This window comes from Motacilla alba, chromosome 2 (assembly GCF_015832195.1).
Source record: "Motacilla alba alba isolate MOTALB_02 chromosome 2, Motacilla_alba_V1.0_pri, whole genome shotgun sequence".
In the NCBI taxonomy this organism is placed as follows: Eukaryota; Metazoa; Chordata; class Aves; order Passeriformes; family Motacillidae; genus Motacilla; species Motacilla alba.
The window spans coordinates 87,512,372-87,537,047 of NC_052017.1; the positions used below are offsets into that span (position 1 = coordinate 87,512,372).

Consider the following 24,676-nt stretch of genomic DNA (forward strand, 5'->3'; position numbering starts at 1 on the left):
ACTGACAGATCTTTTCCATCATTAGTATTGCATAACTGTGTTTTGTGCACTGGAAGGTGATGGTCTTTTGAAAGAAAGAAGCAAAGAGAAAATTGAGACATGAACTCCATCTTGATATAAAACAGAAATGCTTTCAGTTCTGTATATACGGAAATGCATTTGAAATTGGAAGAAGAAAAATATTGTGTATTAAACCTGGTGAATCTTCAAGCTATTTTTTTTTAATCTAGATAAACATATGTATCAATGATTGAATATGGTGCTAATATATTTCCATTACACCGATTTTGGTTTATAAATCTTCCTGTAAACAAAAATGCAATAAATAGAAAGATGCTATAGATTTAAAACACAAAGAGTAATATTCTCAAAGAAATTATGGACCTTACAGCATAATTTTTTTTTCCCTTCAGACTTTAGCAAATATAATATAAAGGTGAGATAGATATGCCAGTGTTTATCCTGCCACTCACCTTTAAAATGTTTTCAGTTCCTCATAGAAAGAGGCTGTGAAAGCCCTTCTCAGTCATGGCTCTTCCTATGGTAGAGCCTGCTCAAGTGCCTGGACCACCCACAGGACTTGGGCACCTTCAGGGAAATGTAGAGACCCTTCTGAGATCAGCAGGGGACTAAAGGAGCTGGTTTCATTTCCTATTCCTAATAGTTTCAAAGACAGAGGTTGACTGTTTCTGAGGAACTAATGCAAATATTACTTCAAAGATATTCGAGGCACAGGAAATGTAAAGCAAAGTGAAGTGTAATTCGCAGGGGTGGGGGTGGAGAATCAGCTTTGGGTTGTTAGTTTGAAAGCAGTGGATACATTTAATCTGAACTGCAGAGCACTGTTCAACTGGTTTAAGCTTGTCTCTTTTAATTATTGAAGTGTTCCCTAGAAAACTGTTCTAATAGCAAACAAGTGCTGCAAATCAGCACAAAGGAATGCGTAACTCTTCTCCCGCATGAAGGTCTAAGTGTGTGACAAATCAATCTGCTTGCAGGCCATAGCAGAAAGTTGATGGTCTGCATCTCTTTCCTCTTCATACCATGCCAGTATGCTGTGACAGAATTATTCCTGAGGAAATTTCCTGATGCATTATAAAGCCAGACTGCTGGTTTGAATCTTGCAGCATCTTACAGTGTTAGATTTTACTTTCTTGTTTGCATTTAGCTGTGTGCAAACATGGCTGACCACAAAACAAACAAAAAAACATGGAAATAATCCCCTGTCTCAACTCTCCCAAAAACTATATTTTTAACTTTTTTTCCTCCCTCTTATATCCTAAAATATTGACGGATATCATTCTAGCCCAAGGCAAGAAAAGGGGGGCCTGGAGAATATCTTTTGCCCTTCAGTCACTGCTATAATTCCCTGTCGAGTTAATTGAAGTTCTGCCACTCAATTGAGTAGAAATGGGATTAAGCCTTTGCTTACTGCTCCCATTCTGATGCAGTTGAGTTTCCTGCATCCGTATCACCAACGGAAAAACAGGAAGGCCAACGTTAATAGATATTGCTTAAAAAAAACCAGTACCAGGTGTCATAGGTTAAATGATGCTGACTTTTGTATCTTCTCATAGCCTACTCTGAAACAAGATTTCTTGTGCTGCTTAAGTGGAGTCGGTGAAACAATATAAGTCAGCCATGGTGGATTCATGTTTTGTTCTTTGCTTGAGAACTTACATTTCTGTGCACCAAAAGATGGAGATTGTGTGTTGTGTCATCTCAAGCTCATGTTATATTACTGTGAAGCTAGTAGAGAGTTGAAGCTGTTTTCTTTTCAAGAATATTAGCACTATAAATGTGTTCTGCATACATTTATGAGTGTTGGACATCTCTAATTTCTGCTTGTTTTCTAGCAAATGCAGGCTGATAGGGAGTCTTGTTTGTCTTGCTTTATTTTTGTCTTGTTGTCTTCGCTTTAAGAAATTTCAGCAAAATTGTTTAAAATCTGAGGCTGAATATAGGAGGACTAAATACTTGACAGCTATGATTTTTAGAGAGCTGATTTTACAAAAATGCAGTGGATATTATGGTACTGTTGTTAGAAAAGAACCCTCTCCATTACAGTCCTTATTATCCCTTTCCATTTCCCTTTTCCACCCCCTTCTTTTGTTTTCTCTCTGAGAGAGAAAATATGTAGAGTGGAGCAAAGATTAAAAGTGGAAGTAAGGGAAGAAAAATCTGTCCTGTTTTCTGGTCTTTGAGGATTTATTTGAAGGGCATCATAAGAATTTGTGCATACCAATTCTAGTTTTTCAGTAACCTCTAGGGGGTTTTGTACATCTTTCTGAGATACTTCTTAGAGCCCAATGGTGGATCCCAGTAAACGCTGTACAAATATTAAAATGAGATAAATCATTGATTGGGAAATCAGTGATTTATCAGTTCATATTCTAATTGTAACAAAAAGTGAAAAAAAAAATTTGGGATCCTAAATTGTCTGTGGTGCTAAACTGCTTCTTGTCCTTCCCCACAGAATTCCATAGTTTGTTAGCCTGTTCTAAAGAGGGCAGGACTTTATCATGAGTGAAAATGTTTTGCTTCGTATTCAACAGGTCAAGTTTTCTTTGGATTGAGGTGGAACTGTGGCTCATGGACATCTGATGTGATAGGTAAGTTGAATTTGATGTATCTTATTACATTATTACCACAGGACAAATATTGATCTTGATTATGCTAGTGTAAGTGCAATTTATTATCTTTCTTATTTTGCATTTTCATCAGTATTGGTGAAATGAAAACTTGCCTTTCTTTCCATTTCTCCCAAATGACACTTCAAAAACAAAGTTTAAATTATTAGAAATTACAATTTTATTTAGAAACAATAGACATCAGGAGCTATTTAAAACAAAACAAAACAAAAAAAACTTCAACAAACCTTATTTCTTGAAATAAGATATTAAGATATTCTATTGTGAAAAAGGATATTTGGGCTTATGAGAAGGACAGTTCAGAAAATCTGGTGTAATTGATGTATAGCCCAAGTGCTCATACATTAATAGATAATTGTTTGGGTGAAGTGATGGTGAACAGCCCTACATCACTTAATGGCACTGTTTTCTCTTTGGCTATTTAATCATTAGGCAGTGTTTAATAAAGAGGTCTAAGCATGTCACTAAAGTGAGACTAAAGTAGGGGTAGAGTCTTATGTGGTGCTGTTCTCTGAATTTTATTATTCACAGTAATTGTTTAATACTTGAGGCATGCATCTACGGATCTGTTTGGTCTTATGAAACAGAGGTGGGGCCAAGCAGGAGTTTTGCTTCCCTGAAGTATGTGAGGCTGTTCCAGAGCTAGTGAAGAAAATGTAAAAGGATTTGAGTTAAGGTTGCATAAGGCTCTAGAAACACTTTGTCATAGGAACATCCGCCGCGGAAGTGATTCCTGGAAGGGTTTTGGCAATCAGAAGCAGTTAAGCAAAGGGTGTCCTGCTCTGTTTGTGTCAATCAAATAGATACATTGTAGAAAAGGGTATTTAATTGTGGAGAGTTGAGCTGAAAAAGTTGGAACTGCAACTTGAAGTTGCAATAAAAATTTCTAGGAATAAAAAAAAAAAGGAAATGATAAATAGCTATTAGTTTGCCATCTCGGAAAAACAGTTTAGGAGACTGCCTAATTATATAATTTTTCAAATTGCAAGGTAACTTTTTCTGAAGTACTCTAGACAAGATATATATAAATGTATTCCTGGTAGGATTTTGAGTCCTATTTACAGTAAGTATTGTTGCTTACATTAACTTTTTTATGGTTAGGATTTAAAAATGAAGGAAGGGAAAAAAATGTCTGTGCATTCTCTGCTAGTCTGAACATAATGATACATTTCTGAAACTTCAATGTTCATACTTCATAGTTCTCTTTTTATGAAGTTGTGTGGGGGAGAGTTTCGCCCCTTTCGGACTGTTATACTTTGATCACTTCATTCAAGGTATCAAAAATGTTTGGGGGTTTTAACTTGCATTTTTCACTCATATTGCTACAGACCATCAAAGGCAAACTGGTAGCACCAGACTAACACTGGGATGATGAAGTGACAGTAAATTAAATGACAGGGAATGTAAAATTTATTATAATATTTTTAGCACCAGAACAGTTTGCCACCCAGACCTATATATCACACAAGAATGGAACAGCTTCTAAAATGTCAGTACATTGTGATTTACAGCTCAGAAATTTGTTCTTTCCTAGATAAAATGAAGTTTATTTTGTGTGCATGTAATACCTTGCAATTTATTACACAGGCAGGCACTTAATGGGGTCTGAGCATGAATGCCTCAAATGAGAGGTGTGCTCATGCTGCAGGAGTGCTTGAGAGAAATCAGTGTCACACACATTTGTATCTAAATGTGATTGAGAACATTGAATCAATGGATATATTTTTCCATTGCTATGTTGCCTTTTATCATGGATTGGATCCATTTTTGCTTGTGGGAAGCAGGAAAAGGAAAAAATGCAGAAATATGTGGATCTCTCTCTCCTCGAAGAAAGAAAAGGATTCATATCAGGGAACTGCATGAGTTCACCTTTTCAGTAGAGGTTTTCTTGCTGGTGTTTGTGTGTGTGTATGGGTATCTGTTATGTAGCATAAAAGATCAATGCATTTCATAGATAAGATCTTTCCTTAAAAGAGGAAAAATCTAAGATCTAAGACTGTGACAGGAACAAGTGTCCAATGTTCTGGAAGGTCTGATCCTAAGGAAATGGAATATAGATTGTACCACAGGTTTTAACCAGAAACAGAGTGACAGCATAACAATAACAGTCTGTAAAACACACACTGTGTTGTCAAGCCATGAATACATTGAAAGTTTTTTCATAGTAACATAATTAATGTCCTAAAATCCACCAGGAAAACAGATGGCAGCTAGTGGATTTGATGTGTATAGGGTTCATTATGTGGGTAGAGGATAGTGAGACTTTTATTCTTGCAGGAGGAACAGCACTTTGCTGAAAAAGAGAGGCAGGCACACAGGCAGCTGTTCCAGGAAATGATATTCCATCAAGTTGGAAATATGGAACTGAGAGGGAAATGAAGACCCCAAAAGTGAGAGCTCAGTGGCAGAGGTTATAGGAAAGGAGCTACAGTGAGAAGCTGAACAAATAAAGTTAAAAACACCCTTCATTATCCCTGGTTCGCTACCTTGGGTTTCTCTCATTGCTAGTGCTTAGTTACTTGTTGTGATAGGAACTCCCCAGCTTGGTTCGTTCTGCTTTAATTATCAGTTGCATGGCTTGAACACAGCAAAAGTACAAAGGAGATTAAATTAGAGGCATAATGGCCAGGTTCACACAGGTCCCCTAAGGATGGCAGAAGAGAATAAAATTTGCTGAAGGTATTTAGAGAAAGTTGCTAAGGAATAATGCCAGTAACTGGTGTGTAGAGAAAAGGAAGGAGCACCATCCACATGTAGTTCAAAAGTACAGGAGAGGTAAACTGTGCAGTGAACGTGGACTATATGTGTAAGAACTCAAGCAAACTCACCTTTAAAAATTAGTCATCATATTGCTTTGCTTTTAAATTAATTATTATAATTATTTATTACAGTGATACCATTATGTATGGTTCAGCAGTCATGCATTGGATATGGTGTCGTCCCCCCCCCCCCAGAGATGAACTTGGAGTTGAAAAAAATCAAAAATAAACTTTCAGTGGGGACAGAGCTGAAAATGAAGCTATTTCTGTTCTGACAGCGTTGTTTCTAATAGAGGGTACTGCAATGTGCAGAGGCTCAGAAAGATGTCAGCAAAAATAACAACCTGGCATTATATGTGCAGTAAATACTGAAGACTGGAGGCTGGTTTACTGCTTTTTTTTTTTTTTTTCTAATGTGTAGGTTTTTTGTTTCGGTTTTAGCTCATGCTAATCTGCTTGATATAGCTCATTATCTTTCTCCTTTGGTTTCATGGCTGTCTACCAGTTTATGTTAATGGCTGTTTCTTTATCCAGTCTCATAAAGTCATCATTTGAAAATGGTAACTCAGGGCAGATGTTTACATAAGTTAATATCTCTTTTTATTTTACATGGGTACACTGAAAAACTGAAAATCACTTACTTTCAGCAAATTGTACTAATAATATTATGCAGTCTTTTGAGACTAAAATGCAAAATTCAAAGTCTATTAGATTGGCTATCTAATCAGAGTTCATGACAACAGTATAATTGTTTTTGCTTAAAAAAAGTTAAAAGCAGACAAAACAAACAAACAAAAAAATCATGACCAGTGAGGATTTGGAAAAGCAAAAGCGCTTCTTCATCTCAAAAAACCTTCAGAGCTAGAATTGGCACCAGTATCCTCCTTGCTGCAAATAACAAGGTACATAGGTCTTAAAAAGCTGTATCGTAGTAAACGCTGGGCTACATGCTTTCAAAAATGTGTGGGTGGATGGGAAGTGGAAATGGTTGCTGAATTACTCAGGTGGCTTTGAGCGACTACGTGAGCAAGTACATGATTTATATGGCAGATGTTGGCTGGCTCATGGATATAAAGTGAGGATTCCTTACCCCATGAATGAGCCATGCAGTGTTGGCTGAGTTGCAATGGCAGGAACCTCACTGTCAGACCTCAGCTAAGGTCAGGAGCCATGGTGGCAGCTCTCAGTCCATTTATTGAGCAGAACTGAAAAACAGTAAGACCTCAGCAGCAGCAGGATTGCTCTTGAGCTGTAGCATTGGAAAAGAGGAAGAGTGGAGAGCAGAAAGAGAAAAAAATATAAAGTGATTCTTGCATGATTGGGTTTGTGCATGAAACTTTTGTGTGTCTTCTCAGCAGTATCTCATCCTGTGGAGTAACATACTAAGCTAGATGATCGTCAGCCAGGAGGGATTCCTTGCTATTCTTCCTACTTTGTAGCATCAAACATGGATTTTGGAGCAAGGTCACTTATTTAATAAATGAGTGGAGTTGTCAGTATTTTCTACAAAGAGGGCATCTACAGTACTTTTGTTTCTCATCATGTTGGATAGGAGGACATATTTGACTGTGGCTTTTCTCTGATAAACTCTTACACGTGTCCCTGCACTCAGATCTACACTTGTTGCAATATTTGTACTGTACCGAATCAGCAAGAGATTCTCTATGAAACTTTGGTGTCTGTTCTAGCAGTAATTTTAAAGGGAAGAAATAACATCAAATCTTGTTGATTATTTCATTTCCTACTAAATTCACCACAGTGCGAGAGAAATCTTCCTGAATAGTGGAGATAGTGAATTTCACCTTTTCTCAGTCCCCATTCTGCTGCCTTGCTACTGTGGTTATTCTGAAGATCCTTTGAGTTCAGCTGGTTGCTCATGCCATGGCTCAGCAAACCAGAAGGCTCTCATTCTTGAGACCTTAATGAAATTTAAACATGCGCTGAAATGTCTTTTGCTGAACAATCACATAAGCACAAGCAAAGATTGTAATGTGGCCTTAACTGGTATCATAAAACTTAACTTTGTGTTAAATAGTCTGGTTTTGAAAATTGAGTACATTTTAAAAGCTCTAGCATTCATTTACACATATATGTCCCATGTACACATCATGAGGAAATGTATACATCATGAGGAAATGTATACATCATGAGGAAATTTTACAAGTTGCTACCACAACTTGATCATTGATTATCCTTCTTGTGCTCTTTCATTAGTTCATGGCAGGAAAAAGATGTCATGTGCTATGTGCTATGACATTTTGGTGTAGTTTGAGAAATCAGAATATGCAAATAGATATATGACTTGTTTTCTGTAACTGCATTGAAATTTGCTTTCTGCAGCTGGGGAAGAAGAGAGCAACTGTGGAAGCATATGTGTTTGAAAATGTGTAATTTCACAGCGTGGCAGATTTGGCATGTAACAGGAGGGTCTTTCCCAGAGTGGTTGTTCTTGTGCATAAGGCTTTCCTTGACCTGCTGCTTCTTTTGAATGCCAACTCGCTTTTGCAAACCTCAGAGTAAGGGATGGGGGAACTGGAAGCTCAGGTCCTTCTGAGCTTGTGGCATTTATATTGTGAGACAGTTGAGATTGAGTTCATTTTGCTAAGCTGCTCACCCATAATGGATCTGTCACAGAGACTTGACAACATATTTGTATCCATTTTGGACAGCATTTGCTGCTCAGCTCTCTCCCTGTGAAAGTTTCCAGCAGACCACTCAGATTTACTGTTAGTAACCCTTCCCCTCCCCCTCAGAACACAGCTATCCTTTCCATAGCTTGGGATCGCCTGATCATCCTTCACAAAGGCTTAATAGGCAGTCATCTGTTCCAGCCATGCTTTACCTTAATTGGTAGAGAATTTTGAATTTCAGAGGACCTCTTAATTTGATCCCAATTTTCACTTGTTCAGCTGGCATAAAGATAGCCCAGGCAAATAATGGAAAAAAATGGTATTTTATGTCAGAAACTCTATTGTTTTTTTCCTCTGGAATTCAAAATTTGTTTGAGTTTCTGTTTATTGGTAATTTTCAAAGAGCTGCTGGTTTGTTTCTGATGTAAATATGTGGCAGGGCTGGTGGAAAGGAAAATAATGGTATCTCATAAACTGAAAATCTGACTTTCCTGCCAACTGTGTCTGGGAAACCAAGTTATCTTTCAGAGACTGGAGCTGCTAACAAATGGAGAAGTAAATGACTGCTTTTTTGTATCCAACAACTAATGCTAAAATTATGCAAGTGTATTTAACTCCAAGTTCTGATTCAAAATTGGGTGTCTTATTCTACTGAAGACTTAGCTGAATCTGAAATATAATTTCAGTCTTTGTGGCACAAGAGGATATTTTACCTTCTCCCTTTCTCTTCCCCCAACAAGAGAATTTTTTCCAGTTCAAATCACTGAATAAACCTGCATGAAGACATCCATTTCTAAATATAGTAAGCTGAGATATAGACAGTACCAAGGCCTGGAGAGACAAGTGAAAATGAAACCACTGACTTCTCTACTAATTCATCCCCTGGGTCTCTACTTTCCAGATTTCTTTTTCTTCCTTTCTCTCTTTCTTCTCTGCTTTTCCCCTTCAGAGCTGCTTTTTCCTTAACAATAGTTATATAATGCTGTCTTTCCTTCAGGATGCATCCTATATAGTATAGCTTATATATGTATTAGTAGCTCTGTTCAAATCCATATCCTTTTAGTTCACTTTAGAGACTTTTTCCAAGCTTGAGTTCAAACAAGCAGTGGTTTTCCCAGAGAGGGCCAGGTCTCACAGCATTGCCCTGGTTCCAGGTCAGTGCATGGAGTTTGGGTTTAATAGCATGTCCTGGTATTTTCCTTCTTTGACCTACACAGCCCTATCTCTAATAAGAGTGCATCTAAACTGCTCGTTCTATGTTTCCTGAGGCAGATAGAAATAATAATACTGGTCAAAGGGTAATGCTTGAAGGCACATTTCTTTTAAAAACAGGCACAGGTTCAATGAATTCTGCCACCAAAGAGTGGTGGTTGCAAGTTAACTATCAAGAGAGAGTGAAGCTCACTTCATTCTCAACAAGGTCCATTTAGCAAAGCTGATCTTTTTCAGTGGTGTAACTTACTGCAATAAATAAATAAATAAATGCTGTATCTGGTGCTTCTTTGTGGCATGTCTTTTTTTTTTCAGCACTCTCTCCTAAAGCTATCTTCTGGTTCTTGCTGTTGGTCTTGCATTACCTTCCCTTGAAAATGCATGTGGGAGACAGAGCACTTGACAAATCCACTGCTCTTCAGAGACCTTTCCAGCACTTCCAGTGTGCATGTTAATTGTAAAAGCTGAAATGAAATACCTTGGGCTGCACTGACCTCATAATCTGTTTTTTAAATAGCATCTCCATTCCATAAATCCTCTTAGAGATAAATTAAAAAATGCCTGTAGAAGAGATATAGCCTGAATGTAATAATTAAGCAGGTGCTAAGAAGCAGCCTATTATTCATAATCTGGGTTTTTTTATGATAAAAAACATTGTAAAAACTTTTTACTGCTTGAAGAGAGACTTGATCGATCACCATCTCCAGCTGCCCAAGCACAGAATTGCATAATTGGAGAAAAATTTTCTGAACGGGACCAACCGTCATCATCAGAGCAGTTCCCTTCTAATCAAGTCAATTTTAGGAGTAGCTTGCTAGACAGTACCACTTACATTTTTTGTCTGGATGCTGAATGAACCCTGAAGGGGCCAAAACCTTCTTTGAGTGAAAGGTGCAGGTTAAAACAGCATTGCTTCTATACCAGTGCCATTTAAAATCCATTTTTAGTTATGCCTAGAGGATAAGAGGCATTTAACCACAAGCCTGTGGTTAAGCAGTGGTGCATCAGAAGCTGTTGTTCACAGATCATTCAAACTGAAGATTGTCAGTAGAGCCCAACCTTGCAAATGAACAATCATGCAAAAATTCTGATACCATTTTTAAAATGGAAAGTAGAGGCGAAGCTAGGACATTTATGTAGTGTGGCAGTAAATTCAGATATTTAGCAAGCAACTTCTGCAGTAAGTTTACTATTTTCTACATAGGGAAAGTAGCCAACTGGGATTTTTATTTTGTTTGGGTTTTTATTTTTTTCACTTCCTAACTGCTTGTCATGAAATTATGATCACTTGCAATTTGGGAGCAGAAATACCACACAGGGAACAAAAAGCCTCAGCTGCTTTTTCAAAATGAAATAGCTGTGTCTAAAAGGACTCTGCCTAGACAGCTTCCAGAGGGCTGCAGAGCATGTGTGTGCTGTCCTGGAGAGAGAAGAGCCTGGAGCCTGGGTAACGTGGGGTTTCCTGAAAAGTCGATGGCTGGAGAGATCTCAAATGCTTGTCTTCAGAATGAAACCTTTTGTGTGTGGGATTAACAAATATTACTTTAAACCCGTGTGTGAAATCATGACAACATCACTGGAGAAGGGCCTGTCTGATGGCTGTGATTGCGCTATCACCCGTCAGCCACGTGTCCCAGCTGCTGGATTAGGAGCAATTTGAGGCAGATGAAACGTGTGCCATTGTGTTTTGTACTGTTTTGTACATTGTCGCTGGCACAATGAGGCCCCACTGCTACCTGGCTCTGCTGGGCACTGTCAGTCTGGGAGCATTATAACAGCTTGGAAATTTGTAAAATCCACAGACAAGATGTTCAGATAAAAAGGGTACTGGAGCAGAGTGAAATTTGAAAAGCTTTTGAGAGCTTTCTCGGTTAAACATTTGCTACTCTTCTGTGCTGTTTTGCTACTCTTCTGTGATGTTTCATCCTCCCAAAAATGTACTTTCTCATAAAAATAAAAAAGTAGGCATTTCTTTCTTTCTGTAGAGAATAAACATGAATGCAAAGTCACAGTCAGGCCTCATTCAAGGTGAATATTTTTCCCCTTTCCAATCTTCACATTGTTGAAGACATCATTTTAGTTCAGTATTATGCAATGTGTTAAAATCAACAAAAAAGAAACACCCTTGAGCATTTTTTGATTTACAAAATATATCCTTTCAGATTTATTTTTTTTTTGTATCTAGTTATGACATTCTCCATTTTATGAGTGGAGTCTCAAACATTCTAGAAGTCTTTTTTTGGTTTTCTTTTGTATGAAAATAAGAGGTGGAAATTCAAGGTTGGAAAATTGTTTAAATTACTCCAATATTTCTTTTAAATCTTGAAATATTTAACATTGTCATCAGTATGTTAATGAGCTTCTTCATTTTGAAAATGTTGTCTTTATTTATAAAATAAGAACTATTTTTTATTGTTCGAATTAGCTTTTGCAAAAAAATACATAAAAAATTAAAGCATGAGAACAGTATAACGGTTTCCTTGTTATCTATCAATCAGGAGTTTACATTTTATCAGTCTCTTGAACTTGCAATGTAGTAGTTTTCTCCACTGATATCATAGTGCAAATCTGTGAGTCAGCAATTAAAAATAGTTTCAGCATTTTCCATGTAAAATGTCTACATGTTGCTGACTCTCTTTCCCACACATACCTCTCTGGTTGCCTGAGCATTTGAATAAGACCTAAGTCCTGTAACTCCCCCATAGTGTCACCCATTGACTTGGGTGGGACCACAGTAGCAGTCTTGAAAAACCTTTTTTCAGTGACTGGCAATGCAGCAGTGTAGGAAGGCTGAGAGCACCAATAAATTTGATTTGAAGGAGAAAAAAGTTTGGAGTAAAGTTTGATAAAATTGAGTGGTTGACAGCAGTTATTTTATTTCCTTGGTTAAGTCCCTGACATCTTTGGGCGAGGCTGATGCTGGAAGCATAAGACAAGCTTAATTGCTTGTGGCACTCACCTAAGACTAATACAATGGGGGAAGAAGAACATAACCCCTTCCCTTCCCTTCCCTTCCCTTCCCTTCCCTTCCCTTCCCTTCCCTTCCCTTCCCTTCCCTTCCCTTCCCTTCCCTTCCCTTCCCTCCACCATCAGCATGAACATCTATGTTTTTTGTTCTGACTTGGGTACCTGCAGGGGATCACTTGCAAAAACCTCATATCTGGGAATGATCAGTGGAGGGGAAGCAACAGTTGCCTGTCTGAAGAAGAGTTGTATTGTATCTTACCTGTAGTTAAAGGTATGCTTGCCTTTACCTGGAGCATTTCTCTTAGCTGGGGTTGTCTCCCACAAGTATTGCAAAAGCTGGAGGCACTTCAGTGCGTGGCATGTTTTTTTGAAATATCTGTAGTGCTGTTCTAAGGGAAAAAAAAAAAGCAATATTCAAGTATATCAATTATTTCAATACATGTAAAACATTTTAAAGCCTGCCTTTCACAGTCAGTGTTGTTTTGTATACTCCAAAATTGTTAGCAGAACTGAATGTGAGCATTTTTGTTTGGAGTGGTGGAGAGGTTGAATGCCTTCCTTTCTTTGCCTTCCAAAAGACTACATTGCTTTTAATTAGCTCTAGTCTTTTTGCTAAGTAGAATGAAATTTCCCAGCTGTGCAGGAGATGTGGACCAGCAGAAGGTGTTGGAAGCTGGGAGCGCTGAGACTGTTTCCAACAAAAGCATTCATGAGCCAATCTCATGTTGTGCGTAAAATAGCAGTGAAGCGCTTAGCTCTGTTTGCAGATCTGGACTGCAACCACATCTTTCTCTGGCCAAAATGTGCTGTTTCTGGCTTTTAAACTTAACTGTAATAAAACATTATTACTGAGAATTTTCATATTTCCCAGTGCAATTGCACACTGTGATCTGAGCAGCAGTGCCATTCCTGTATTTACCAGGAATACCAGCTAGTGTTTTAGTGTGATCCTTCCCTGGTGCTTGCTTGGCAGGTTAATTTGGACCTTTTCTAGAATTATTCGTAGAGGATCAAATGGCAGAATCAGTGAGGCCCCTTCTGCAAGCTGATGGTCTTTTACTGTGTGCATCAATTAAGTTTTCCGCTCTGTTGCGTAGCCGTGCTAGAGCTGCACTCAGACTGAGACCACACAGCCTCCACATGCTCACAGCTGATTTTACTGTGTGTTATAACTCAGGCATAAGTGGACTGCATGTTTACCTTCTCAGTTGCTTTTTGTCATCTAGGACTTGATTTGGAAACATAAGCTGGAAAAATGTGTGGAGAGTGATATAGCGTCTAAATTTAATTTCTGAATTATGATTAGATTTTGTCTCCTTTTTTTGGTTGAGCGTAGTTGGTTCACCTCCTCAAAACAGTCACATGCAGTTATTTAGCACTTCTGCACAGAAGGAATGTCTCTTTAGTACTAAAATCAACAACCACGTCCTCTCAGGTGGGCAATCCCATCATGGCAGAAACAAGATAAATGCTACATTTCAGAGTGTCTTGCAGGAAAAGAGCAGCATAGAGCCAATTCTTTAATATTCTTCTTAGAACATAAAGCACATGGATTGAATGCTGAGGGGTTTATTTAATATGTATGTGTATATGATCCTGCAGTACAAGAAAGGTACACTATTCTGCTGATTTAATAGCTCCATGGGCATTAGAAATGTTATTTTAATTTACCTTCTGCATATCTACTTAAGCAGGAATAAGTACTCTTTGACTTTAGGCAAATCATTGGAAAATGTTTTTCTCAGTTTTTCCTGTTTTTCTTAGTTATAAAAGCACTGTAATCCTTAAAAAATGAGTGGTTTTCTTACTCTACAGTTTGAGTGGCAGAAATCAGGTGCTGGCATGTCAAAGACAAAAGAAAATAATTCTCATATATATGTGTTATCAGAATGCTTAGTACTCTAGTTCTTTTTTTTTTTTTTTTTTAGTTCTCTACTTCAAGCATTAATTCTTTTTTTGGCTACATTCCTTAAAGTATTGAAATGAGTAATTTAAATGTGGATTGCACAGAACTGGCCAAATGATTGGACCAAATGATTAAGGGCAGTGAGAGCTAACTCTTATGGCAAAAAGGTCTAGGAAAACTTGATGATATAGAGTGATCTTTCAGAAAAGTAGCAGATGAAATTTCAGATTCAAATAATAAAAAAATCATATCTGAAACCAACATACACTATACATTTTGCATTAATGGTACTGAAATTAGCTATTAGCATTTAGACAGTAGGTCTTGGAGCAATGCTGAATATCATTCCTTGAAAATTTCTCTTCAAACTTAGTAACAGTCAAAATTAAGCACCAGTAAGAAAGAATAATGAACAAAAAATGTCCTATGGTGCTGCATATCCACTTGCAGAATCCATGGTTTGTTCACGTACTGAAGTTTGTGTGCTGATCTGGATTTCTCGAAAGAGAAAGATGGACATTAAAAAGGGAAAAAAGGCCAGCAATGAAGAGTACAACACAACTTCCATTTATGAGAATATGAAGTTCACTGACAGATTTCACATTAGGAGAAACATAGCTTAACAATATCCCAGAGTTTTATGTAACACTGAACAGTGTGGAAAAGAATGCAGACTGTTTATTATGTTTCTTGTAGTGCAAGGAATCAGGGTATCAAATACAGTTTTTCAACCTGAAAAATTTCAAGAAATTTTAAAACTGTTGGACATTCCTTTACAGAAGCAGCCTGTGAAATAATTTAATGAATTCTTGGCAAAATCCCCCTGAAGCACTATCAGAGCAAAGGTATAAACACAGACTTTGACTTGGGAAGTCCCTTGGCTGTTGAGGAAATATTGCTGCCATTCCCTCGCTTATTTACTCTTTCCTTAGGCATCAGTTGCTTATAGTGGTAGTCAGAGGCAGAGCAGTGAAAAATAGACATTGCATCTGACTGATGTTTTTCCTACCAATATCATGGCCCATGCACATACAAGTCTTTTAAAATAAAAATGTATTTTAAGGGCTGTTTGCAGTACTCATGTGCTTGATTTAGTAGATGAAGGGAACTGGTTTTGTTTAAAACATAGTATCTGTATATGTCTCTTGAAAAATTATTAAAATCAGAAGTACGCTGAAAGTGTATGTTCAGACAGAAGTTATATGTTATTGCCTGGACAATAACATATAGGAGATATCTGTTATTAGTCTGCCAGTCTAGATGCTGATTTTCTTTATTATCAGCTTCACTATCCTAGTTTTACCTTTTGAGCACACGGGGACCAGCAGTTCTGATGAAAAGGATCAAATTGCATGGGATGCAGTAGGAGCTCATTCACATTCAGGTTGCACAAGATTGTGATTGCTATCCTTTCTGAGAGAAACAATAATGTTTTACAAGACTGATTTTTAATTGCATCCCTTTCTTCGGTGCAGAGCAGTCTCTGGAGGATGCCTTTTCCTTCCTTAAAATGAAAAAAGAAAAAAAAAAAAACAGTGCAAAATTATTCTGTTCAAGGTAGAAGCAGTGTATGTTTGGAACTTGCTTTCTGGCTTGTCTTCCTTGTTAATTTTTAACTGAAGAAATACTGTCTCTGAGACAGCCTTGTAAGAAAACAGTGGGTTTCAAAGAGATCTTTCAGTATTAGAGAATAAGAATTGGTTTTTATTCTACTTCTACAAAGCAAATAATTATGATGATGGTTTCATAGCTTCAAAGTGAGATAACTGAAGTTTTATACTGATTTGGAAGCTCTATGGATAAAGAAATTGCATGTATCATATAATTATATTTTATTTCATTAGTAGTCTAACTACAGTACATTTGATATTAATAAAAAACAGAATGTGTTTGACAGGGCTTGAAAGCAAAAGTACTTCTAATTCACTGGGATTGTGTTTCATTATATACCTTGCATGGAGATCCATGAGCTCCTACTAAAGCCTAAATGAAAAACAGCATGTTTATTGTCAATGAGTTTGAACTCACAATGTTTCCACGGGGGAATTTTTAAAGGTTTTTAATCTCAAAATGGTTGGAAAAATTGAGTTTAGGCACCTTCTGTCCTCAGCTGTTTTTTGCCACTAAGCAACAAAGTTCTGTTAGACAAGAAGTAGCAAAGGTACTCTCTGTTTTTGTGTGCATCCACACCTACCTTGGACTCGGTGGGGTACAGTGCCTGCAAGTCACATATGGCATCACTGATTCTTTGTTTGGAAATAATTCACTACTAATCAGGGATGTTTCCAGTGCATGACCTGACCTGAAACGGGAGCAGTAAATACATTAAAATTTTGTGTGGTGTGGGTGCCCTACACCAGAATGTAGGTGTGGGTTGACAGCTCTTAATGAAAGATGATGTTGCAGCTGAGGGGCAGTAGATCATGGAGCTCTGCTGTGGGTGCTGATGTCTAGTGAATTTGCTGAAGACCTGCCCCACCTACTCTTGGTAATTGGGATTTGTTTCCTCGCATTCCTGTCAGGTACATATGCTATTCAGAAGTTAACTTTGTTCCTTTTACTGATCATTTTTAGAGTGCAAGATGTTGGGCTGGTTATACATTTAATTTTATCAAATCAGATTTGGTCTACTTGGAGTTATGGTCTGCATCGTGCAGCAGAAGGAAAATTTTTTTCTCCAGCTATCCACATATGACTTGTTGTCCCGTGAGTGTTTATTTACTTGGGAAGTTGTTGGATGGTATTTGAGTTGAAAGTTGGAGGTGTCTCCAGCAGTTTTGTTCCATTGCGCTGGTAAAAACCCTAAATATTTTTTGGGTTTGAGAGGAAAAGGAAAGAAACACAGAATTTATGGTGGTGATTATTCTTCTCTGAGAATTCAGCTTATGGCTGGAAGATTATTTAGTGGCTTATGCCAAGTGGAATAGCTGCAGTGGAAGACAGAAAAACAAGTCGAATATTGATCAAACCAAAGCAGCCTGGAAGGTACTGTTTCATAAAAATTCCTTGTCTGAGAAAATATATTTGGATATTTCCGCCTGGAAGGTGTCAAGGGACAGAGAGAAACGTTGTTTGTTAATGTTTTTTCTTTCCTTTGGAAAAAAAAAAATGATAGGAAGCTGAAATGTATTTTGAAGGAAAAACCTCCCAGCCAAGTTTGATAACTGATGTGAGAGGACAGTAGTTCAAAATTGTGCCTCTCTCTGTCCAGACATTTGAGGCTTTCAATTTGGATCATATAATAGTTTGGGTTAAAAAGACATTTAAAGGTCATCTAGTCCCACCCCTGTGCAATGACCAAGATCAACTAAATCAGAAGGTGCTGAGTGCCTTCCAGTCTCATCTTGACAGTTTCCAGGGAAACCATCCCTCTCTGGGCTACCTGTTCCAGTGTCTCCCCACCCTCCCTGTAAAAACCTTCTTCCTTATAACTAATTCAATGGATCTAATTTGGTAAATTTAAGTCTGAAATCTAAAGGCAGAAGTTCTGAAAGATACTGTTAGAATTGTCTTTATAAAACTTTAGTACCAAAAGTGTAAATGCTTGCAACATTTTGAAAAATACCAACTGGTAACTCTTGCAGAAAATAAATGCCTCCTATGCAGTTTTGCCAATGCTCATGTACTTTTTTGGCTGTCATTTTCCAGGTACAGCCATATTTGTATGCCTGATAATGCTACAGCTTATGTGATGATATGAATTACTCATTCTATAAATTTATGCAACATAGGAAAAACATGGATACCTGACCCTGAGTATATTAATCAGTCCAAGATGGTTCTCCTCAGTTGTATTTATAAGGACTCCTCTAAGGTTATAAGCCACCTTGCAGGTTACAAACTCCCTGGTTCTGTCTGTGGTGTGGTATGAAGAGATGAAAGCACAGCACTGTCTGGCTGCTAGGTTATACTACAATGCACATTATTGATATTAAACAAGAGATGAATGTGCAGCTAATATTTGCCCAGTTCTGCCCTTTCTTGTGTTAAATGGATGAGGTCAGCTTTCCCTGCTGAGGCAGGCTCTTTGAAAAGTCAGAATGGTGTTGCCAGAGTAAAGAAGAAAGAACATCAGAACTCTGTTCCTGTTCTGCAGAATACTAACAGAGAAAACATAATATGCCATTACAGGAAGATCTTGTGGCTGATGCTCAGAAAATCAAAGTAGGTTGAAAATTACACAGATGCAACCTGACAGTCTTACTTTTTAAAAGCAGGGCTGTCTAAGAGTCTGTTGAGCATACCAGATTTAGAAGGGAAGCAGCAACAAAAACAAAAAAGTAGGCAGTTTTTATGATTCTAATAAAGGCTACATTTGAGATTTCACCTATTGTTTTAAGTAAAGAATAAATAAGTATATGGAAATTTAATTTATTTCATAATACTGGTTCTTAACCTATCAGATTTTGTGTCTGAATTTTATAATCCATTAGAAACCTAAGTACTATAAGAGACCATTAAAAATATTAAAAGTAGTTAATGGCCGCTAGATAGTATGATCTGCATGATCTGTATTTTCTGCAAATAAATTAACAAAGCAATCAATTCAATTGCAATTAAAATCAAAGGCATTTTTTAGAAACAGGAGGCATTAGGAAAAATACAAGTTCTGAAAGCTATTACTATTTTTTCTCTCTGTTAAAGCCTTATAGATAAGGATATACAATAAAACGTAATGAAATTCCTCTAATACATGAAACTGGAAACTGAGTGGGTTTTAGATCTAACTCCTGTTTTTCACTGTGGTATGTAGCATCCTGAAAATAATTTCTGCAAGCTTACAAATTTTAGTAGTAATCTTCTATAATTTGGTTTTACTTCTGATTGCTCTTATTGGAATACCTGTACATTTTCAGGAAGGATTTAGTATGATGGAAGCAACCCTCCCACCACACTTAATTAATCAGTCCTTTAGGTAACTAATTACACATGCTGAATTTTCAGTGAGGTGTATTGTTTCACTCTAGGTCTTCACGCCTATCTTACCCAGCTGATATCTGTAAACTGAAAGAGGATGTTGCTACAGTGCATGGTTCCTAATAAAATTCTAATTAAGTAACACCTCAATTATAGATTAAAAACTCAGGTTCAACAATTATCTAAAGAGCTTCATTGAAAACCCACAGTCATGTAACTACTCCTTTCTCTTTCTGACTGAATTTATAGCTCTCTCACACAGACATAATTTAGATTTCGTTTAAATGGTGCCCTAAGTTGTTTCCATTATCTCAGCCTGGAGCAACCTGTGTCTATTCCTGGAATATGATTTCATTATTCTTGAACTGTGTTACCTGCAGTGTACGCTATCTTTTCTACACTGAACATTTTCCAGGAAAAGCTTTTTCAGTTCCTATTAGTGCTTAGACATTTGAGTCAGCTAAATGTGGTAGGAGAAGGACTGTGTCTGATGTATTCATTCCAGTTTTGGTAATTGTCTTTGAAGGGCATTCTTATTTATTCACAGATTACACCAAGTTTTTGGGATGTCCAATCTAATGTTTATCATATAGAATTATATTATATTGTGTAGATTAAGATGGGTAGTGGTATTGGGTGGAAGAAGGAACTGCTGAAAGATTTTCATACTCCTGAGTCACTGTACAAGAATAACTATTTACTGGGATGACATTTCTGGTGAAAATTCACCAGAATTCAGGTTTTCAGAGACTTGATCAAAAACACATGTAAATTCCTTTCTCACAAAGGCATTTCATTTTTCTTGTCAAATACCCTTGTGTCTTATATGTGTCTTTTGTGATTCAAGCTCATTTTGACTTGCTACTGTTATCTGGAAAGTCAGATTTTATAAAATAATGGGAATTCTTTCTCCATGCTTATCCAAAAATGCATCTGTTTGAAGGCTGCAACTATGCAGGAACTCTGGACAAAAGCCTTTGGAGTAAGAGGCTAATTTGTGTGGCAGAAGAAGAGTAAACAGCATATTAGGATCACAGATTATGCACATAATAACCACCTGAAATCAGGGAGTTCTTTACTTCTAGGAAAACTTCTGAATTGTGGTTTTCCTTTTTATTTTGTGTCATAGTGTTTTGAGAATTTGTAGGTACAGCTGAAGTGCTAGATATGTGCTACTGACAATGTGCCTAATGGAAAAAGTGTGTACTGGCTTCTGGGTGCTTTCAGAAGAAAATTTTTCCTTGAATTTCAGTGGAGGTAAAATGTTAGCAGTGCCTTTAGACTGAAAAATCAACTTATTGATTCACAGTGCAAGCATAAATTCCTGTAGTTTGGATTGGAAGGGACCTTTAAAGGTCATGTAGTCCAACCCTGCTGCTATGGGCATGAACATATTTAACTAGATCGGGTTGCTGAGAGCCCCCATCCAACCTGTCCTTGAAGACTTCCTGGGATGGGGCATCCACAACCTTTCTAGGTGACCTATTCCAGTGTCTCACTATACTTCTAATGAAGAATTTCTTCAAAATATCTAATCTAAACCTACCCTCCTTTAGGTTCATTCCCCCTTGTTATATCACTTCATGTCTTTGTGAAAAAATCCATCCCCGTCTCACTTGTAGGCTCCCATTAGATACTGGAAGTGCTATAAGGTCTACCTGGAGCTGACTCTTCTCCAGGGTGGACAAACTCTCTCCAGTCATAGAAAAGGTACTCCATCCCCTCAGCCTTCTTCATGGCCCTGCTCTGGACTCACACCCACAGGTCCATGTTAGATTTCACAGATTAGCTCAGCTGGGTAGGCCCTGGTGCTAACAGCGCCAAGAACATGGGCTTGATGCCCATATGGGCCATTCACATAAGAATCAGACTCGATGATCCTTGTGGGTCCCTCACAGCTCAGAATATTCTGTGATTCTATGTCCCTCCTATGCTGAGGACCCCAGAGCTGGAGGAAATTCTCCAGGTGAGATCTCACAAGTATGGAGTGGAGGGGTCTCCAAGGGATTGCTAAAAGCTTTGGCCCTACTGATCAAAGGTGAAGTGCTGAGGCTGGAGCAGCTTCTGAGGCTGAGACCAAGCTCAGGAGAATGCAATTAAGAAAAGGCTGAAGGGCTAATTTGATGTTCTGTCTGCAGCTGGTGCCTTGAGTGTCTGTTGGCACGGGCCGTAGGAACAAGAGTGAGAAAGGAGGGGGTTAGCACCGTCTATCAAGGGGATAGTACAGTTAATTGGAAATTAATTTACAGGCAGTGCTAGCAGTCCATCAGTGCTGCCATCTGCATAAGTGACAGGCCAGATCATTCAAGGCACAGAGAATTACTTATCCTGGGGCCAGGAGGCAGAGTGCAAATGTGAGACTAGTCCACCCTCTTTCCTAACAGGACAATCCTACAGAAGGTATAGAGTTTTTCCAAGCGTCCCTGGAATTTCAGATCTGATCTCATCCATACCTGGTTGTTCCTGCTTCCTCTTCCACTTCAGAGAAGGCTGGGCAAAGCAGCATGTGGCGTCAGGAGGGGTCAAGAGGCAGGGGCATGGCCTGGCACTGTAGAGTTGCTGCTGTTGGGTTTTTTCAAACACAGGTTGCCCAAGGGTAGGGGGCTTTGCCCATGGAGCCAAAAAGATTTAAGAGCTGGTGGAGTTCACAGTGTTAACACAGAAACTGGTGTTTTATTGTGTGACTGTGTGATTTCCAAAACCCTTTAAGCTCAGGATGTGAGGGTTTCCAAAACCCTCTTAAGCTTACCCAGCGTGATGTGCTGTTTGTAAAGATTTATTAGCTTTTCAAAGTTTCCACGCTTTCCCCTCCATGACTCCTTAAGGATTTTGAAAGAGCAAAATGAGTGCAACTCAAGAGTGGACAGGCAAACCTATTTGCCTTACCACCAAAGAAACAGAAGTGATGGTTGTGTCTGAAATAACTGAATCTGGAATTCTGTCATCTTTGAAACTTATGTTTGTAGATGCCCTTTTTGTGCATCTTTCATGAGAATGTGGATAGTCTTAGAGCTGGCATCTAATCTCAAGCTGCTTGCCATATATATGGCTCTGTGGGGGTTAACCAGTTAGAAATTGCCCATTTACAGGAAGGCAGGTAGAGCCCCAGTACCTTCTCACATGCTGTATTTATTTCACTGGTTGGTTTGAGCCACAATGCAACACCAGAGACCCAGCTTCAGTAGGCTGCTCAGGTCCTCATGACCTGCTGACCATGAAGGCAGTATCAAATTAATAGTAAGCATGCATACATGTGCTTTGCTAAATTAGACTGATTGATTAAAAGCTGTGGGGGTGATCAGATGTATTTACATTGAATTCCTTCTACTTCACTGTCAAATTACAGGGGTTTTTGTTGCCCACTGAAAATTATTACTCTTTTTTTTTACCAAGGCTTCTGCTTATTACACAGATTTTTGTATTTTATTATTACTATTATTATTTATTCAGCTTACTAGGAAGTAGAAAAGGTTATTTGGGATTTTGGCAGAGAAGAAAAACAATTACTCTAAATGCAGGAAAATATTCTCTTTGCCTGATACATTTGAAATGTAATTTTGTCTGGCAATTAGAGCCTATGAGAGACTTACTGGCTGGGTCTATCAGGTAATAGCCATGATCAAACAGAGTCCACTTTAATTAATCTGATTATTGTACATTTTGTGGTACTCTAAAATTGTTTCGATTCCCTGACATTTATTAAGAATAAACTTCTCTTTTACCTAGGGATGATTGCATGATGCAGAATTATTAATGGTTAGTCATAAGAAACTAATCAAGTTAGAGGCAACATGAAGTGAGGGAATGAGCACTGAAGCAGCAGCTAAGTTTTTATGTTAATTTGATACATGGTCTTAGAAAAAATCACTTACTGCTCATCACAGTCTCATGATTTTCCTGCAGCTAAAGAAGAAATATTAATATTCATCTCCCTACTTTACCAGTTTGAGGAGAATTAGCTAATGCACATGTTTATAGATGAAATGTTAGCGCTTCAAAAATGTAAATTTTGTTTTATCAAATGTTTATATATTTATAGATATGTGTGTATGTACATCCAAATAATTAATAATGACAGAGACCTGATTATGCTATTTCTATCTGTAGTTGCCAATCCATCAAATAGGAAGGAACATTATTTATTATGTACTTAAATGGCTTCTGTCACCAACAGGAGAAATAAGGAGAACTTCAAGGAGAATCAATTGTTTTTTCAGGCCTTAGGTATACATGTAATTCATAATTTTATTTGATCTTAACTGCTCACTGATTTATTTAGAGTGACAAAATATTAATATCTATTGAAATTTCGATGTTTTGATTTTATTTTTTAAGCAGTTTGCTTAAGATGACACAGTCCAGAAGGATTCTAGGAACAGAATGTTTTTCTTCTTTATTCCATGTAATTGAAAGGCTCTGAGACTGTTAAATAACTTCAGTTCACCTGTAGTGTGAGCTTATTTAAATTAGAGGCTCAAGCTCTGAGACAAACCTTTTTTATTTGTGTAAAAACTCATGAGTTTTCATTGCAGTGAAGCACTGTAATCTTTTGACCACAGGAATTCTTTCCTCCAGGATGTGAAATACTCTTTGAACAAAACACTGACCCTTGAAAAAAGACGAGGACTCAGTTGTGTTGTGTGTTCCCTATTAAGTAATTGTACTTTTGTGGTATCAAATACTAAAAATCACGGAGTCATAGAATGATCTAAGATAAAAGGGACCTCTGAATGCCCTCTGGTCCAAGCCACTGTCCCCCTCAGCACCTGCACTAAACAAGGCTAACTTCAAAATTGGAGCAAATTTCAGACTTATATCATGTTACTTAGGCCATCTACAAAATGTCTATTATTTCTGTCTTCCTCAAATTTTATTGTGGTGGATTTCTTATCTAACATCATCTGCATGATGACCAAGTCATCATCTACCAATCCCAGTAATGGTGTAATCCAGCTGAGTCAGTCCTTGATTATCTTGTCTTGATTCTCCTGGACACCAAGCTTTCTCAATATATTTTGGAGGTAAAATCTGGGCAAGAGACAAAATAATAAGGAAATATTTGCCTTGAATGGTGCCTAGACCATTTGACTGAGTTCCAAATAGCAGTGTCTGCAATATTGTTTTACTATAATGCAATCAAAAACAGAGTTTTGTATCCTATTTTGAAATATTGTTAATGCCCAGAAAAACAATGTTTATGTTCTATCTCTCAGAAAAAGAGTCATACATGGGGGGAAAAAAAAAAAACTCACAAAAAAAATTAATGAAGCAAGCAAAAAACCCTCAAACCAAATATATTCCAAAATTATTTTAGGCCCTTTTTTCTTATAGTTTTTAACTTTATGAGCTCTGTCAGCTTACTGTGCATGCATTGGAAATACAGGTTAATCACTTACATAAAATTTTGTAGATTATAAACTTTTCCTTATCCTGGTTGACTTTGCTTCTCCTTCTGCATTATGTAATTTAAATTTGTGTTGTATGCTCTCAAAATATAGATTTGGTGACAATTACTGCATTTGGCATCCATTTCTTACCTCACAATTTAGTACTCCACTAAATTTGAGCTTGAATCTTCTTGCAGAGTCCTTAATGCATTGTGGCTTTATCTGCACAATAGTTCAATTGTTAGAT

At 37.6% G+C, this 24,676-nt stretch overlaps 1 protein-coding gene across 1 annotated transcript in view; it reads left to right on the forward strand.

Annotated features, from left to right (window-relative positions):
• LOC119698151 (poly(rC)-binding protein 3-like) overlaps positions 1–24,676 on the forward strand; it is a 507,654-nt gene that overhangs the window by 205,088 nt on the left and 277,890 nt on the right. Inside the window, exon 3 of the mRNA XM_038129760.1 lies at positions 2,556–2,612. The gene's annotated coding sequence lies outside the window, so the exon portion shown is untranslated. The remainder of the gene's footprint in view (positions 1–2,555; positions 2,613–24,676) is intronic.